Source organism: Rattus norvegicus, chromosome 17, assembly GCF_021556685.1.
Source record: "Rattus norvegicus strain SHRSP/BbbUtx chromosome 17, alternate assembly SHRSP_T2T, whole genome shotgun sequence".
Classification (NCBI taxonomy): Eukaryota; Metazoa; Chordata; class Mammalia; order Rodentia; family Muridae; genus Rattus; species Rattus norvegicus.
In genome coordinates, this window is record NC_141550.1 from 43,412,572 (window position 1) to 43,430,474 (window position 17,903).

The following is a 17,903-nucleotide window of genomic DNA, read 5'->3' on the forward strand; positions in this document are numbered from 1 at the left end:
TATATAGCAACATTTTAAGGAACGGAATCAAAATATCACGTTGAATTCAGTAGGTTCCCAATAGGATTCGCATTTACTCAGGTTGTTATTAAAGATAGAGCAAAGTTTTTACGAACTGAAACACTGTTTTTTTGTGAATTCAGTTAGTTCCCAGTAGCACCCTCTTGTAATATGTGTACTTTTAAAGAGTAATCAAAATTTGGTGAGCCGAATCTCTTACTTTGTGAATTCAGTAGGTACCTAGTAGGCCGCAAGAGTAATAAGTGGACTATTCGGGATATAGAAATATTTCAGGAATTGAATCAAAATTTGTAGGCGAATTCAGTGAGTTCCCAATGGGACATGCCTGTGTGAGTGTGCTTCTCAATATATAGCAACATTATAAGGAACGGAATCTAAGTATCATGGTGAATTCAGTAGGTTCCCAATAGGATTCGCATGTAATAAGCTTGTTATTCAAGATAGAGCAACGTTTTAACGAACTGAAACACTGTTTCTTTGTGAATTCAGTTAGTTCCCAGTAGCATGCTCTTGTAATATGTGTACTTTTAAAGATTTATCAAAATTTGGTGAGCCGAATCTCAGTAACTTGGTGATTTCAGTTACTTCCTAGTAGGCCGCAATAGTAATAAGTGGACTGTTCGGGATATAGAAAAAATGTCACGAATGTAATTAACATTTCTAGGCAAAACCAGTGAGTTCCAAATGGGACATGCTTTTATGAGTGTGCTTTTCAATATATAGCAACATTTTAAGGAACGGATTCTAAGTATCACGTCGAATTCAGTAGGTTCCCTATAGGATTCGCATGTAATAAGCTTGTTATTCGAGACAGAGCAACGTTTTAACAATCTGAAACACTGTTTCTTTGTGAATTCAGTTAGTTCCCAGTAGCAGGCTCTTGTAATATGTGTACTTTTAAAGATTTATCAAAATTTGGTGAGCCGAATCTCAGTAACTTGGTGATTTCAGTTACTTCCTAGTAGGCCGCAATAGTAATAAGTGGACTGTTCGGGATATAGAAAAAATGTCACGAATGTAATTAACATTTCTAGGAAAAATCAGTGAGTTCCAAATGGGACATGCTTTTATGAGTGTGCTTTTCAATATATAGCAACATTTTAAGGAACGGATTCTAAGTATCACGTCGAATTCAGTAGGTTCCCTATAGGATTCGCATGTAATAAGCTTGTTATTCGAGACAGAGCAACGTTTTAACAATCTGAAACACTGTTTCTTTGTGAATTCAGTTAGTTCCCAGTAGCAGGTTCTTGTAATATGTGTACTTTTAAAGATTTATCAAAATTTGGTGAGCCGAATCTCAGTAACTTGGTGAATTCAGTTAGTTCCCAATAGGCTGCAGTAGTAATAAGTGGACTGTTCGAGATATAGAAAAATTTTCACGAATGAAATTAGCATCTCTAGGCAAATTCAGTGAGTTCCCAATGGGACAGGCTTGTATGAGTGTTTTTTTCAATATATAGCAACATTTTAATTAACGGAATCTAAGTATCACGTTGAATTCAGTAGTTTCCCACTAGGATTCACATTAATAAGCTTGTTATTCGATATAGAGCAACGTTTTAACGAACTGAAACACTGTTTCTTTGTGAATTCAGTTAGTTCACTGTAGCAGGCTCTTGTAATATGTGTACTTTTAAAGATTTATCAAAATTTGGTGAGCCGAATCTCAGTAACTTGGTGAATTCAGTTAGTTCCCAAGAGGCTGCAGTAGTACTAAATGGACTGTTCGGGATATAGAAAAATTTACACGAGTGGAATCAAAATTTCTAAGTGAATTCAGTGAGGTCCCAATGGGACATGCCTGTGTGAGTGTGCTTTTCAATATATAGCAACATTTTAAGGAACGGAATCAAAGTATCACGTTGAATTCAGAAGGTTCCCAATAGGATTCGCATGTAATCAGGTTGTTATTCTAGATAGAGCAAATTTTAACGAACTCAAGCACTGTTTCTTTGTGAATTCAGTTAGTTCCCAGTAGCACCCTCTTGTAATATGTGTACTTTTAAAGATTTATCAAAATTTGGTGAGCCGAATCTCTGTAAGTTTGTGAATTCAGTTACTTCCTAGTAGGCCGCAATAGTAATAAGTGGACTGTTCGGGATATAGAAAAATTTTCACGAATGGAATTAGCATTTCTAGGCAAATTCAGTGAGTTCCAAATGGGACATGCTGTATGAGTGTTCTTTTCAATATATAGCAACATTTTAAGGAACGGATTCTAAGTATCACGTTGAATTCAGTAGGTTCCCAAAAGAATTCGCATGTAATAAGCTTGTTATTCGAGATACAGCAACGTTTTAACGATCTGAAACACTGTTTCTTTGTGAATTCATTTAGTTCACAGAAGCAGGCTCTTGTAATATGTGTACTTTTAAAGATTTATCAAATTTTGGTGAGCCGAATCTCAGTAACTTGGTGAAAACAGTTAGTTCCCAATAGGCCGCAGTAGTAATAAGTGGACTGTTTGGGATACAGAAAAATTTTCAAAAATGGAATTAAAATTTCTAGGCGAATTCAGTGAGTTCCCAATGGGGCATGCTTGTATGAGTGTGCTTTTCAATATATAGCAACATTTTAACTAACAGAATCTAAGTATCACGTTGAATTCAGTAGGTTCCCAATAGGATTCACACTAATAAGCTTGTTATTCGAGATAGAGCAACGTTTTAACGAACTGAAACACTGTTTCTTTGTGAATTCAGTTAGTTCCCTGTAGCAGGCTCCTGTAATATGTGTACTTTTAAAGAATTTTCAAAACTTGGTGAGCCGAATCTCTTACTCTGTGAATTCAGTTCCTAGTAGGCCGAAATAGTAATAAATGGACTGTTCGGTATATAGAAAAATTTTCAGGAATTGAATCAAAATTTGTAGGCGAATTCAGTGAGTTCCCAATTGGACATGCTGGTTTGAGTGTGCTTTTCAATATATAGCAACATTTTAAGAAACGGAATGTAAGTATCATGGTGAATTCAGTAGGTTCCCAATAGCTTTCGCATGTAATAAGCATGTTATTCGAGATAGAGCAACGTTTAAACGAACTGAAACACTGTTTCTTTGTGAATTCAGTTAGTTCCTTGTAGCAGACTCTTGTAATATGTGTACTTTTAAAGATTTATCAAAATTTGGTGAGCTGAATCTCAGTAACTTGGTGAATTCAGTTAGTTCCCAATAGGCCGCAGTAGTACTAAGTTGACTGTTCAGGTATAGAAAAATTTTCACAAATGGAATCAAAATTTCTAGGTGAATTCAGTGAGTTCCCAATGGGACATGCCTGTGTGAGTGTGCTTTTCAATATATAGCAACATTTTAAGGAACGGATTCAAAATATCACGTTGAATTCAGTAGGTTCCCAATAGGATTCGCATTTAATCAGGTTGTTATTAAAGATAGAGCAAAGGTTTTACGAACTGAAACACTGTTTTTTTGTGAATTCAGTTAGTTCCCAGTAGCACCCTCTTGTAATATGTGTACTTTTAAAGAGTAATCAAAATTTGGTGAGCCGAATCTCTTACTTTGTGAATTCAGTTAGTACCTAGTAGGCCGCAAGAGTAATAAGTAGACTATTCGGGATATAGAAATATTTCAGGAATTGAATCAAAATTTGTAGGCGAATTCAGTGAGTTCCCAATGGGACATGCCTGTGTGAGTGTGCTTCTCAATATATAGCAACATTATAAGGAACGGAATCTAAGTATCATGGTGAATTCAGTAGGTTCCCAATAGGATTCGCATGTAATAAGCTTGTTATTCAAGATAGAGCAACGTTTTAACGAACTGAAACACTGTTTCTTTGTGAATTCAGTTAGTTCCCAGTAGCATGCTCTTGTAATATGTGTACTTTTAAAGATTTATCAAAATTTGGTGAGCCGAATCTCAGTAACTTTGTGATTTCAGTTACTTCCTAGTAGGCCGCAATAGTAATAAGTGGACTGTTCGGGATATAGAAAAAATGTCACGAATGTAATTAACATTTCTAGGCAAAACCAGTGAGTTCCAAATGGGACATGCTTTTATGAGTGTGCTTTTCAATATATAGCAACATTTTAAGGAACGGATTCTAAGTATCACGTCGAATTCAGTAGGTTCCCTATAGGATTCGCATGTAATAAGCTTGTTATTCGAGACAGAGCAACGTTTTAACAATCTGAAACACTGTTTCTTTGTGAATTCAGTTAGTTCCCAGTAGCAGGCTCTTGTAATATGTGTACTTTTAAAGATTTATCAAAATTTGGTGAGCCGAATCTCAGTAACTTGGTGATTTCAGTTACTTCCTAGTAGGCCGCAATAGTAATAAGTGGACTGTTCGGGATATAGAAAAAATGTCACGAATGTAATTAACATTTCTAGGAAAAATCAGTGAGTTCCAAAGGGGCATGCTTTTATGAGTGTGCTTTTCAATATATAGCAACATTTTAAGGAACGGATTCTAAGTATCACGTCGAATTCAGTAGGTTCCCTATAGGATTCGCATGTAATAAGCTTGTTATTCGAGACAGAGCAACGTTTTAACAATCTGAAACACTGTTTCTTTGTGAATTCAGTTAGTTCCCAGTAGCAGGTTCTTGTAATATGTGTACTTTTAAAGATTTATCAAAATTTGGTGAGCCGAATCTCAGTAACTTGGTGAATTCAGTTAGTTCCCAATAGGCTGCAGTAGTAATAAGTGGACTGTTCGAGATATAGAAAAATTTTCACGAATGGAATTAGCATCTCTAGGCAAATTCAGTGAGTTCCCAATGGGACAGGCTTGTATGAGTGTTTTTTTCAATATATAGCAACATTTTAATTAACGGAATCTAAGTATCACGTTGAATTCAGTAGTTTCCCACTAGGATTCACATTAATAAGCTTGTTATTCGATATAGAGCAACGTTTTAACGAACTGAAACACTGTTTCTTTGTGAATTCAGTTAGTTCACTGTAGCAGGCTCTTGTAATATGTGTACTTTTAAAGATTTATCCAAATTTGGTGAGCCGAATCTCAGTAACTTGGTGAATTCAGTTAGTTCCCAAGAGGCTGCAGTAGTACTAAATGGACTGTTCGGGATATAGAAAAATTTACACGAGTGGAATCAAAATTTCTAAGTGAATTCAGTGAGGTCCCAATGGGACATGCCTGTGTGAGTGTGCTTTTCAATATATAGCAACATTTTAAGGAACAGAATCAAAGTATCACGTTGAATTCAGAAGGTTCCCAATAGGATTCGCATGTAATCAGGTTGTTATTCAAGATAGAGCAAATTTTAACGAACTCAAGCACTGTTTCTTTGTGAATTCAGTTAGTTCCCAGTAGCACCCTCTTGTAATATGTGTACCTTAAAGATTTATCAAAATTTGGTGAGCCGAATCTCTGTAAGTTTGTGAATTCAGTTACTTCCTAGTAGGCCGCAAGAGTAATAAGTGGACTTTTCAGGATATAGAAAAATTTTCACGAATGGAATCAAAATTTCTAGGTGAATTCAGTGAGTTCCCAATGGGACATGCCTGTGTGAGTGTGCTTTTCAATATATAGCAACATTTTAAGGAACGGAATCAAAGTATCACGTTGAATTCAGTAGGTTCCCAATAGGATTCGCATGTAATAAGCTTGTTATTCAAGATAGAGCAACGTTTTAACGATCTGAAACACTGTTTCTTTGTGAATTCAGTTAGTTCCCTGTAGCAGGCTCTTGTAATATGTGTACTTTTAAAGATTTATCAAATTTTGGTGAGCCGAATCTCAGTAACTTGGTGAAAACAGTTGGTTCCCAATAGGCCGCAGTAGTAATAAGTGGACTGTTTGGGATACAGAAAAATTTTCAAAAATGGAATTAAAATTTCTAGGCGAATTCAGTGAGTTCCCAATGGGGCATGCTTGTATGAGTGTGCTTTTCAATATATAGCAACATTTTAACTAAGAGAATCTAAGTATCACTTTGAATTCAGTAGGTTCCCAATAGGATTCACACTAATAAGCTTGTTATTCGAGATAGAGCAACGTTTTAACGAACTGAAACACTGTTTCTTTGTGAATTCAGTTAGTTCCCTGTAGCAGGCTCCTGTAATATGTGTACTTTTAAAGATTTTTCATAATTTGGTGGGCCGAATCTCAGTAACTTGGTGAATTCAGTTAGTTCCCAGTAGGCCACAGTAGTACTAAGTGGACTGTTCGGGGTATAGAAAAATTTTCACGAATGGCATCAAAATTTCTAGGTGAATTCAGTGATTTCCCAATGGGACATGCCTGTGTGAGTGTGCTTTTCAATATATAGCAACATTTTAAGGAACGGAATCAAAGTATCACGTTGAATTCAGTAGGTTCCCAATAGGATTCGCATGTAATAAGCTTGTTATTCAAGATAGAGCAACGTTTTAACGAACTCAAACACTGTTTCTTTGTGAATTCAGTTAGTTCCCAGTAGCACCCTCATGTAATATGTGTACTTTTAAAGATTTATCAAAATTTGGTGAGCCGAATCTCTGTAAGTTTGTGAATTCAGTTACTTCCTAGTAGGCCGCAATAGTAATAAGTGGACTTTTCAGGATATAGAAAAATTTTCACGAATGGAATCAAAATTTCTAGGTGAATTCAGTGAGTTCCCAATGGGACATGCCTGTGTGAGTGTGCTTTTCAATATATAGCAACATTTTAAGGAACGGAATCAAAGTATCACGTTGAATTCAGTAGGTTCCCAATAGGATTCGCATGTAATAAGCTTGTTATTCAAGATAGAGCAACGTTTTAACGATCTGAAACACTGTTTCTTTGTGAATTCAGTTAGTTCCCTGTAGCAGGCTCTTGTAATATGTGTACTTTTAAAGATTTATCAAATGTTGGTGAGCCGAATCTCAGTAACTTGGTGAATACAGTTAGTTCCCAATAGGCCGCAATAGTAATAAGTGGACTGTTCGGGATATAGAAAAATTTTCACGAATGGAATTAGCATTTCTAGGCAAATTCAGTGAGTTCCAAATGGGACATGCTTGTATGAGTGTGCTTTTCAATATATAGCAACATTTTAAGGAACGGAATCTAAGTATCATGTTGAATTCAGTAGGTTCCCAAAAGGATACGCATGTAATAAGCTTGTTATTCGAGATAGAGCAACGTTTTAACGATCTGAAACACTGTTTCTTTGTGAATTCAGTTAGTTCCCTGTAGCAGGCTCTTGTAATATGTGTACTTTTAAGGATTTATCAAAATTTGGTGAGCCGAATCTCAGTAACTTGGTGAAAACAGTTAGTTCCCAATAGGCCGCAGTAGTAATAAGAGGACTGTTTGGGATATAGAAAAATTTTCACGAATTGAATCCAAATTTCTAGGCGAATTCAGTGAGTTCCCAATGGGACATGCTGGTATGAGTGTGCTTTTCAATATATTGCAACATTTTAACTAACAGAATCTAAGTATCACGTTGAATTCAGTAGGTTCCCAGTAGGATTCACACTGATAAGCTTGTTATTCGAGATAGAGCAACGTTTTAACGAACTGAAACAATGTTTCTTTGTGAATTCAGTTAGTTCGCTGTAGCAGGCTCCTGTAATATGTGTACTTTTAAAGAATTTTCAAACCTTGGTGAGCCGAATCTCTTACTCTGTGAATTCAGTTCCTAGTAGGCCGAAATAGTAATAAATGGACTGTTCGGGATATAGAAAAATTTTCAGTAATTGAATCAAAATTTGTAGGCGAATTCAGTGAGTTCCCAATGGGACATGCTGGTTTGAGTGTGCTTTTCAATATATAGCAACATTTTAAGAAACGGAATGTAAGTATCATGGTGAATTCAGTGGGTTCCCAATAGCTTTCGCATGAAATAAGCATGTTATTCGAGATAGAGCAACGTTTAAACGAACTGAAACACTGTTTCTTTGTGAATTCAGTTAGTTCCCTGTAGCAGGCTCTTGTAATATGTGTACTTTTAAAGATTTATCAAAATTTGGTGAGCTGAATCTCAGTAACTTGGTGAATTCAGTTAGTTCCCAATAGTCCGCAGTAGTACTAAGTTGACTGTTCAGGTATAGAAAAATTTTCACAAATGGAATCAAAATTTCTAGGTGAATTCAGTGAGTTCCCAATGGGACATGCCTGTGTGAGTGTGCTTTTCAATATATAGCAACATTTTAAGGAACGGAATCAAAGTATCACGATGAATTCAGTAGGTTCCCAATAGGATTCGCATTTAATCAGGTTGTTATTAAAGATAGAGCAACGTTTTTACGAACTGAAACATTGTTTCTTTGTGAATTCAGTTAGTTCCCAGTAGCACCCTCCTGTAATATGTGTACTTTTAAAGAATTATCAAAATTTGGTGAGCCGAATCTCTTACTTTGTGAATTCAGTTAGTTCCTAGTAGGCCGCATTAGTAATAAGTGGACTATTCGGGATATAGAAAAATTTCAGGAATTGAATCAAAATTTGTAGGCGAATTCAGTGAGTTCCCAATGGGACATGCCTGTGTGAGAATGCTTCTCAATATATAGCAACATTTTAAGGAACGGAATCTAAGTATCATGGTGAATTCAGTAGGTTCCCAATAGGATTCGCATGTAATAAGCTTGTTATTCAAGATAGAGCAACGTTTTTAACGAACTGAAACACTGTTTCTTTGTGAATTCAGTTAGTTCCCAGTAGCAGGCTCTTGTAATATGTGTACTTTTAAAGATTTATCAAAATTTGGTGAGCCGAATCTCAGTAAATTTGAGAATTCTGTTAGTTCCCAATAGGCTGCAGTAGTAATAAGTGGACTGTTCGGGATATAGAAAAAATGTCACGAATGTAATTAACATTTCTAGGCAAAACCAGTGAGTTCCAAATGGGACAAGCTTTTATGAGTGTGCTTTTCAATATATAGCAACATTTTAAGGAACGGATTCTAAGTATCACGTCGAATTCAGTAGGTTCCCTATAGGATTCGCATGTAATAAGCTTGTTATTCGAGACAGAGCAACGTTTTAACAATCTGAAACACTGTTTCTTTGTGAATTCAGTTAGTTCCCAGTAGCAGGCTCTTGTAATATGTGTACTTTTAAAGATTTATCAAAATTTGGTGAGCCGAATCTCAGTAACTTGGTGAATTCAGTTAGTTCCCAATAGGCTGCAGTAGTAATAAGTGGACTGTTCGAGATATACAAAAATTTTCACGAATGGAATTAAAATTTCTAGTTGAATTCAGTGAGTTCCCAATGGGACAGGCTTGTATGAGTGTTTTTTTCAATATATAGCAACATTTTAATTAACGGAATCTAAGTATCACGTTGAATTCAGTAGTTTCCCACTAGGATTCACATTAATAAGCTTTTTATTCGATATAGAGCAACGTTTTAACGAACTGAAACACTGTTTCTTTGTGAATTCAGTTAGTTCCCTGTAGCAGGCTCTTGTAATATGTGTACTTTTAAAGATTTATCATAATTTGGTGAGCCGAATCTCGGTAACTTGCTGATTTCAGTTACTTCCCAATGGGCCGCAGTAGTTCTAAGTGGACTGTTCGGGGTATAGAAAAATTTTCACGAATGGAATCAAAATTTCTAGGTGAATTCAGTGAGTTCCCAATGGGACATGCCTGTGTGAGTGTGCTTTTCAATATATAGCAACATTTTAAGGAACGGAATCAAAGTATCACGTTGAATTCAGTAGGTTCCCAATAAGTGTCGCATGTAATAAGCTTGTTATTCGAGATAGAGCAACGTTTAAACGAACTGAAACACTGTTTCTTTGTGCATTCAGTTAGTTCCCTGTAGCAGGCTCTTGTAAAATGTGTACTCTTAAAGATTTATCCAAATTTGGTGAGCCGAATCTCAGTAACTTGGTGAATTCAGTTAGTTCTCAAGAGGCCACAGTAGTACTAAGTGGACTGTTCGGGGTATAGAAAAATTTACACGAGTGGAATCAAAATTTCTAGGTGAATTCAGTGAGGTCCCAATGGGACATCCTGTGTGAGTGTGCTTTTCAATATATAGCAACATTTTAAGGAACGGAATCAATTTATCACGTTGAATTCAGGAGGTTCCCAATAGGATTCGCATGTAATCAGGTTGTTATTCAAGATAGAGCATCGTTTTAACGAACTGAAACACTGTTTCTTTGTGAATTCAGTTAGTTCCCAGTAGCAGGCTCTTGTAATATGTGTACTTTTAAAGATTTATCAAAATTTGGTGAGCCGAATCTCAGTTACTTGGTGAATTCAGTTAGTTCCCAATAGGCCGCAGTAGTAATAAGTGGACTGTTCGGGATATAGAAACATTTTCACGAATGTAATCAAAATTTCTCGGAGAATTCAGTGAGTTCCCAATGGGACATGCCTGTGTGAGTGTGCTTTTCAATATATAGCAACATTTTAAGGAACGGAATCTAAGTACCACGTTGAATTCAGTAGGTGCCCAATAGGATTCGCCTGTAATCAGGTTGTTATTCAAGATAGAGCAACGTTTTAATGCATTGAAACACTGTTTCTTTGTGAATTCAGTTAGTTCCCAGTAGCACCCTCTTGTAATATGTGTACTTTTAAAGATTTATGAAAATTTGGTGAGCCGAATCTCTGTAAGTTTGTGAATTCATATACTTCCTAGTAGGCCGCAATAGTAATAAGTGGACTGTTCGGGATATAGAAAAATTTTCACGAATGGAATTAGCATTTCTAGGCAAATTCAGTGAGTTCCAAATGGGACATGCTTGTATGAGTGTGCTTTTCAATATATAGCAACATTTAAGGAACGGATTCTAAGTATCACGTTGATTTCAGTAGGTTCCCAAAAGGATTCGCATGTAATAAGCTTGTTATTCGAGATAGAGCAACGTTTTAACGATCTGAAACACTGTTTCTTTGTGAATTCACTTAGTTCACAGAAGCAGGATCTTGTAATCTGTGTACTTTTAAAGATTTATCAAATTTTGGTGAGCCGAATCTCTGTAAGTTTGTGAATTCAGTTACTTCCTAGTAGGCCGCAATAGTAATTAGTGGACTGTTCGGGATACAGAAAAATTTTCACGAATCGAATTAAAATTTCTAGGCGAATTCAGTGAGTTCCCAATGGGACATGCTTGTATGAGTGTGCTTTTCAATATATAGCAACATTTTAACTAACAGAATGTAAGTATCACGTTGAATTCAGTAGTTTCCCACTAGGATTCACATCAATAAGCTTGTTATTCGATATAGAGCAACTTTTTAACGAACTGAAACACTGTTTCTTTGTGAATTCAGTTAGTTCCCAGTAGCATCCTCTTGTAATATGTGTACTTTTAAAGAATTTTCAAAATGTGGTGAGCCGAAGCTCAGTTACTTGGTGAATACAGTTAGTTCCCAATAGGCCGCAGTAGTAATAAGAGGACTGTTTGGGATATAGAAAAATTTTCACGAATGGAATTAAAATTTCTAGGCGAATTCAGTGAGTTCCCAATGGGACATGCTTCTATGAGTGTGCTTTTCAATATATTGCAACATTTTAACTAAGAGAATCTAAGTATCACTTTGAATTCAGTAGGTTCCCAATAGGATTCACACTAATAAGCTTGTTATTCGAGATAGAGCAACGTTTTAACGAACTGAAACACTGTTTCTTTGTGAATTCTGTTAGTTCCCTGTAGCAGGCTCCTGTAATATGTGTACTTTTAAAGATTTATCAAAATTTGGTGGGCCGAATCTCGGTAACTTGCTGATTTCAGTTACTTCCCAATGGGCCGCAGTAGTTCTATGGTCTGTTCGGGGTATAGAAAAATTTTCACAAATGGAATCAAAATTTCTAGGTGAATTCAGTGAGTTCCCAATGGGACATGCCTGTGTGAGTGTGCTTTTCAATATATAGCAACATTTTAAGGAATGGAATCAAAGTATCACGTTGAATTCAGTAGGTTCACAATAGGATTCACATTTAATCAGGTTGTTATTAAAGATAGAGCAACGTTTTTACGAACTGAAACACTGTTTCTTTGTGAATACAGTTAGTTCCCAGTAGCACACTCTTGTAATATGTGTACTTTTAAAGATTTATCAAAATTTGGTAGCCGAATCTCTTACTTTGTGAATTCAGTTAGTGCCCAGTAGGCCGCAATAGTAATAAATGGACTGTTCGGGATATAGAAAAATTTTCAGGAACTGAATCAAAATTTGTATGCGAATTCAGTGAGGTCCCAATGGGACATGCTTGTTTGAGTGTGATTTTCAATATATTGCAACATTTTAAGGAATGGAATCTAAGTATATTGGTGAATTCGGTAGGTTGCCAATAGGATTCGCATGTAATAAGCTTGTTATTCGAGATAGAGCAAAGTTTTAACGAACTGAACCACTGTTTCTTTGTGAATTCAGTTAGTTCCATGTAGCAGGCTCTTCTAATATGTGTACTTTTAAAGATTTATTAATTTGGTGAGTCGAATATCAATAACTTGTTGAATTCAGTTAGTTCCAAATCGTCCGCAGTAGTACTAAGTGGACTATCGGGGAATAGAAAAATTTTCACGAATGGAATCAAAATTTCTAGTTGAATTCACTGAGTTCCCAATGGGACATGCCTATGTCAGTGTGCTTTTCAATATAGCAACATTTTAAGGAACGGAATCAAAGTATCACGTCTAATTTAGTAGGTTCCCAATAGGATTCGCATGTAATCAGGTTGTTATTAAAGATAGTGCAACGTTTGTACGAACTGAAACACTGTTTCTTTGTGAATTCAGTTAGATCCCAGTAGCACCCTCTTGTAATATGTGTACTTTTAAAGAATTATCAAAATTTGGTGAGCCGAATCTCTATATTTGTGAATTCAGTTACTTCCTAGTAGGCCGCAATAGTAATAAGTGGACTGTTCGGGATATAAAAAAAATTTCAGGAATTCAATCAAAATTTGTAGGCGAATTCAGTGAGTTCCCAATGGGACATGCCTGTGTGCGTGTGCTTTTCAATATATAGGAACATTTTGAGGAACGGAATCTAAGTATCATGGTGAATTCAGTAGGTTCCCAATAGGATTCGCATGTAATAAGCTTGTTATTCAAGATAAAGCAACGTTTTAACGAACTGAAACACTGTTTCTTTGTGAATTCTGTTAGTTCCCAGTAGCAGGCTCTTGTAATATGTGTACTTTTAAAGATTTATAAAAATTTCGTGAGCCGAATCTCAGTAACTTGGTGAATTCAGTTAGTTCCCAATAGGCCGCAGTATTAAAAAGTGGACTGTTCGGGATATCGAATAATTTTCACGAATGGAATTAAAATTTCTAAGCGAATTCAGTGAGTTCCCAATGGGACATGCTTGTATGAGTGTGCTTTTCAATATATAGCAACATTTTAACTAACAGAATCTAAGTATCACGTTGAATTCAGTAGTTTCCCAGTAGGATTCACACTAATAAGCTTGTTATTCGACATAGAGCAACGTTTTAACGAACTGAAACAATGTTTCTTTGTGAATTCATTTAGTTCCCTGTAGCAGGCTCCTGTAATATGTGTACTTTTAAAGAATTTTCAAAACTTGGTGAGCCGAATCTCTTACTCTGTGAATTCAGTTCCTTGTAGGCCGAAATAGTAATAAATGGACTGTTCGGGATATAGAAAAATTTTCAGGAATTGAATCAAAATTTGTAGGCGAATTCAGTGAGTTCCCAATGGCACATGCTGGTTTGAGTGTGCTTTTCAATATATAGCAACATTATAAGAAACGGAATGTAAGTATCATGGTTAATTCAGTAGGTTCCCAATAACTTTCGCATGTAATAAGCTTGTTATTGGAGATAGAGCAACGTTTAAACGAACTGAAACACTGTTTCTTTGTGAATTCAGTTAGTTCCCTGTAGCAGGCTCTTGTAATATGTGTACTTTTAAAGATTTATCAAAATTTAGTGAGCCGAATCTCAATAACTTGGTGAATTCAGTTAGTTTCCAATAGGCTGCAGTAGTAATAAGTGGACTGTTCGGGATATAGAAAAATTTTCACGAATGGAATTAAAATTTCTAGGCGAATACCGTGAGTTCCCAATGGGACATGCTTGTATGAGTGTGATTTCAATATATAGCAACATTTTAATAAACGGAATCTAAGTATCACGTTGAATTCAGTAGGTTCCCAGTAGGATTCCATGTAATAATCTTGTTATTCGAGATAGAGCAATGTTTTAACGAACTGAAACACTGTTTCTTTGAGAATTCCGTTAGTTCCCTGTAGCAGGCTCTTGTAATATGTGTACTTTTAAAGATTTATCAAAATTTGGTGAGCCGAATCTCAGTAACTTGGTGAATTCAGTTAGTTTCCAATAGGCTGCAGTAGTAATAAGTGGACTGTTCGGGATATAGAAAAATTTTCACGAATGGAATTAAAATTTCTAGGCGAATTCCGTGAGTTCCCAATGGGACATGCTTGTATGAGTGTGCTTTTCAATATATAGCAACATTTTAATGAACGGAATCTAAGTATCACGTTGAAATCAGTAGGTTCCCAATATGATTCGCATTTAATCAGGTTGTTTTTAAACATAGAGCAACGTTTTAACGAACTGAAACACTGTTTCTTTGTGAATTCAGTTAGTTCCCAGTAGCACCCTCTTGTAATATGTGTACTTTTAAAGATTTATCAAAATTTGGGGAGCCGAATCTTTGTAACTTTGTGAATGCTGTTAGTTTCTAGTAGGCCGCAATAGTAATAAGTGGACTGGTCGGGATATAAAAAATTTTCAGGAATTGAATCAAAATTTGTAGGCGTATTCAGTGAGTTCCCAATGGGACATGCCTGTGTGAGTGTGCTTTTCAATATATAGCAACATTTTAAGGAACGGAATCTAAGTATCACGTTGAATTCAGTAGGTTCCCAATAGGATTCGCATGTAATAAGCTTGTTATTCGAGATAGAGCTACGTTTCAATGAACTGAAAAATTGTATCTTTGTGAATTCAGTTAGTTCCCAGTAGCAGGCTCTTGTAGTATGTGTACTTTTAAAGATTTATCAAAATTTGGTGAGCGGAATCTCAGTAACTTGGTGAATTCAGTTAGTTCCCAATAGGTCACAGTAGTACTAAGTGGACTGTTCGGGATATAGAAAAATTTTCAAAATGGAATCAAAATTTCTATGTGAATTCAGTGAGTTCCCAATGGGACATGCCTGTGTGAGTGTGATTTTCAATATATAGCAACATTTTAAGGAACGGAATCAAAGTATCACGTTGAATTCCGTAGGTTGCCAATAGGATTCGCATGTAATCTGGTTGTTATTCAAGATAGAGCAACGTTTTAACGAATTGAAACACTGTTTCTTTGTGAATTTATTTAGTTCCCAGTAGCACCCTCTTGTAATATGTGTACTTTTAAAGATTTATCACAATTTGGTGAGCCGAATCTCTGTAAGTTTGTGAATTCAGTTACTTCCTAGTAGGCCGCAATAGTAATAAGTGGACTGGTCGGGATATAGAAAAATTTTCACGAATGGAATTAACATTTCTAGGCAAATTCAGTGAGTTCCAAATGGGACATGCTTGTATGAGTGTGCTTTTCAATATATAGCAACATTTTAAGGAACGGAATCTAAGTATCACGTTGAATTCAGTAGGTTCCCAGTAGGATTCGCATGTAATTAGCTTGTTATTCGAGATAGAGCTACGTTTTGACGAACTGAAACACTGTTTCTTTGTGAATTCAGTTAGTTCCCAGTAGCAGGCTCTTGTGATATGTGTACTTTTGAAGATTTATCAAAATTTGGTGAGCCGAATCTCAGTAACTTGGTGAATTCAGTTAGTTCCCAATAGGACGCAGTAATAATAAGTGGACTGGTCAGGATATAGAAAAATTTTCCCGAATGGAATTAAAATTTCTAGGCGAATTCAGTGAGTTCCCAATGGTACATGCTTCTATGAGTGTGCTTTTCAATATATAGCACCATTTTAATTAACGGAATCTAAGTATCACGTTGAATTCAGTAGGTTCCCAATAGGATTCGCATTAATGATCTTGTTATTCGAGATAGAGCAACGTTTTAACGAAGTGAAATACTGTTTCTTTCTGAATTCAGTTAGTTCCCTATAGCAGGATCCTGTAATATGTGTACTTTTAAAGATTTATCAAAATTTGGTGAGCTGAATCTCAGAAACTTGGTGAATTCATTTAGTTCCCAATAGTCCGCGGTAGTAATAAGTGGACTGTTAGGGATATAGAAAAATTTTCACGAATGGAATCAAAATTTCTAGGTGAATTCAGTGAGTTCCCAATGGGACATGCCTGTGTGAGTGTGCTTTTCAATATATAGCAACATTTTAAGGAACGGAATCTAAGTATCAAGGTGAATTCAGTAGGTTCCCAATAGGATTCGCATGTAATAAGCTTGTTATTCAAGATAGAGCAACGTTTTAACGAACTGAAACACTGTTTCTTTGCGAATTAGTTAGTTCCCAGTAGCAGGCTCTTGTAATAGGTGTACTTTTAAAGATTTATCAAAATTTGGTGAGTCGAATCTCAGTAACTTGGTGAATTCAGTTAGTTCCCAAGGGCCACAGTAGTAATAAGTGGACTGTTCAGGATATAGAAAAATTTTCACGAATGGAATTAAAATTTCTAGACGAATTCAGTGAGTTCCCAATGGAACATGCCTGTGTGAGTGTTTTTCAATATATAGCAACATTTTAATTAACGGAATCTAAGTATCACGTTGAATTCAGCAGGTTCCTAGTAGGATTCGCATGTAATAATCCTGTTATTCGAGATAGAGCAATGTTTTAACGAACTGAAACACTGTTTCTTTGTGAATTCAGTTAGTTCCCTGTAGCATGCTCTTGTAATATGTGTACTTTTCAAGATTTATCAAAATTTGGTGAGCCGAATCTCAGTATGTTGGTTAAATCAGTTAGTTCCCAATAGGCCGCAGTCGTACTAATTGGACTGTTCGGGATATAGAAAAATTTTCACGAATGGTATCAAAATTTCAAGGAGAATTCAGTGAGTTCCCAATGGGACATGCCTGTGTGAGTGTGCTTTTCAATATATAGCAACATTTTAAGGAACGGAATCAAAGTATCACGTTGAATTCTGTTGGTTTCCAAGAGGATTCACATTTATTCAGGTTCTTATTAAAGATAGAGCAAAGTTTTTACTAACTGAAACACTGTTTCTTTGTGAATTCAGTTAGTTCCCAGTAGAACCCTCTTGTAATATGTGTACTTTTAAAGAATTATCAGAATTTTGAGAGCCGAATCTCTAACTTTGAGAATTCAGTTAGTTCCTAGGAGGCCTCAATAGTAATAAGTGGACTGTTCGGGATATAGAAAAATTGTCAGGAATTGAATCAAAATTTTTAGGCGAATTCAGAGAGTTCCCAATGGGACAGGCCTGTGTGAGTGTGCTTTTCAAAATATAGCAACATTTTAAGGAACAGAATCTACGTATCATGGTGAATTCAGTTGGTTCCCAATAGGATTCGCCTGTAATAAGCTTGTTATTCAAGATAGAGCAACGTTTTAACGAACTGAAACACTGTTTCTTTGTGAATTCAGTTAGTTCCCAGTAGCAGGCTCTTGTAATATGTGTACTTTTAAAGATTTATCAAAATATGGTGAGCCGAATATCAGTAACTTGGTGAATTGAGTTAGTTCCCAGTAGGCCGCAGTAGTAATAAGTGGAATGTTCGGGATTTAGAAAAATTTTCACGAATGGAATTAAAATTTCTAGGCGAAATCAGTGAGTTCCCAATGGCACATGCTTGTATGAGTGTGCTTTTCAATATATAGCAACATTTTAAGGAACGGAATTTAAGTATCATGGTGAATTCCGTAGGTTCCCAAAAGGATTCGCATGTAATAAGCTTGTTATTCAAGATAGAGCAACGTTTTAACGAACTGAAACACTGTTTCTTTGTGAATTACTTAGTTCCCAGTAGCAGGCTCTTGTAATATGTGTACTTTTAAACATTTATCAAAATTTGGTGAGCCGA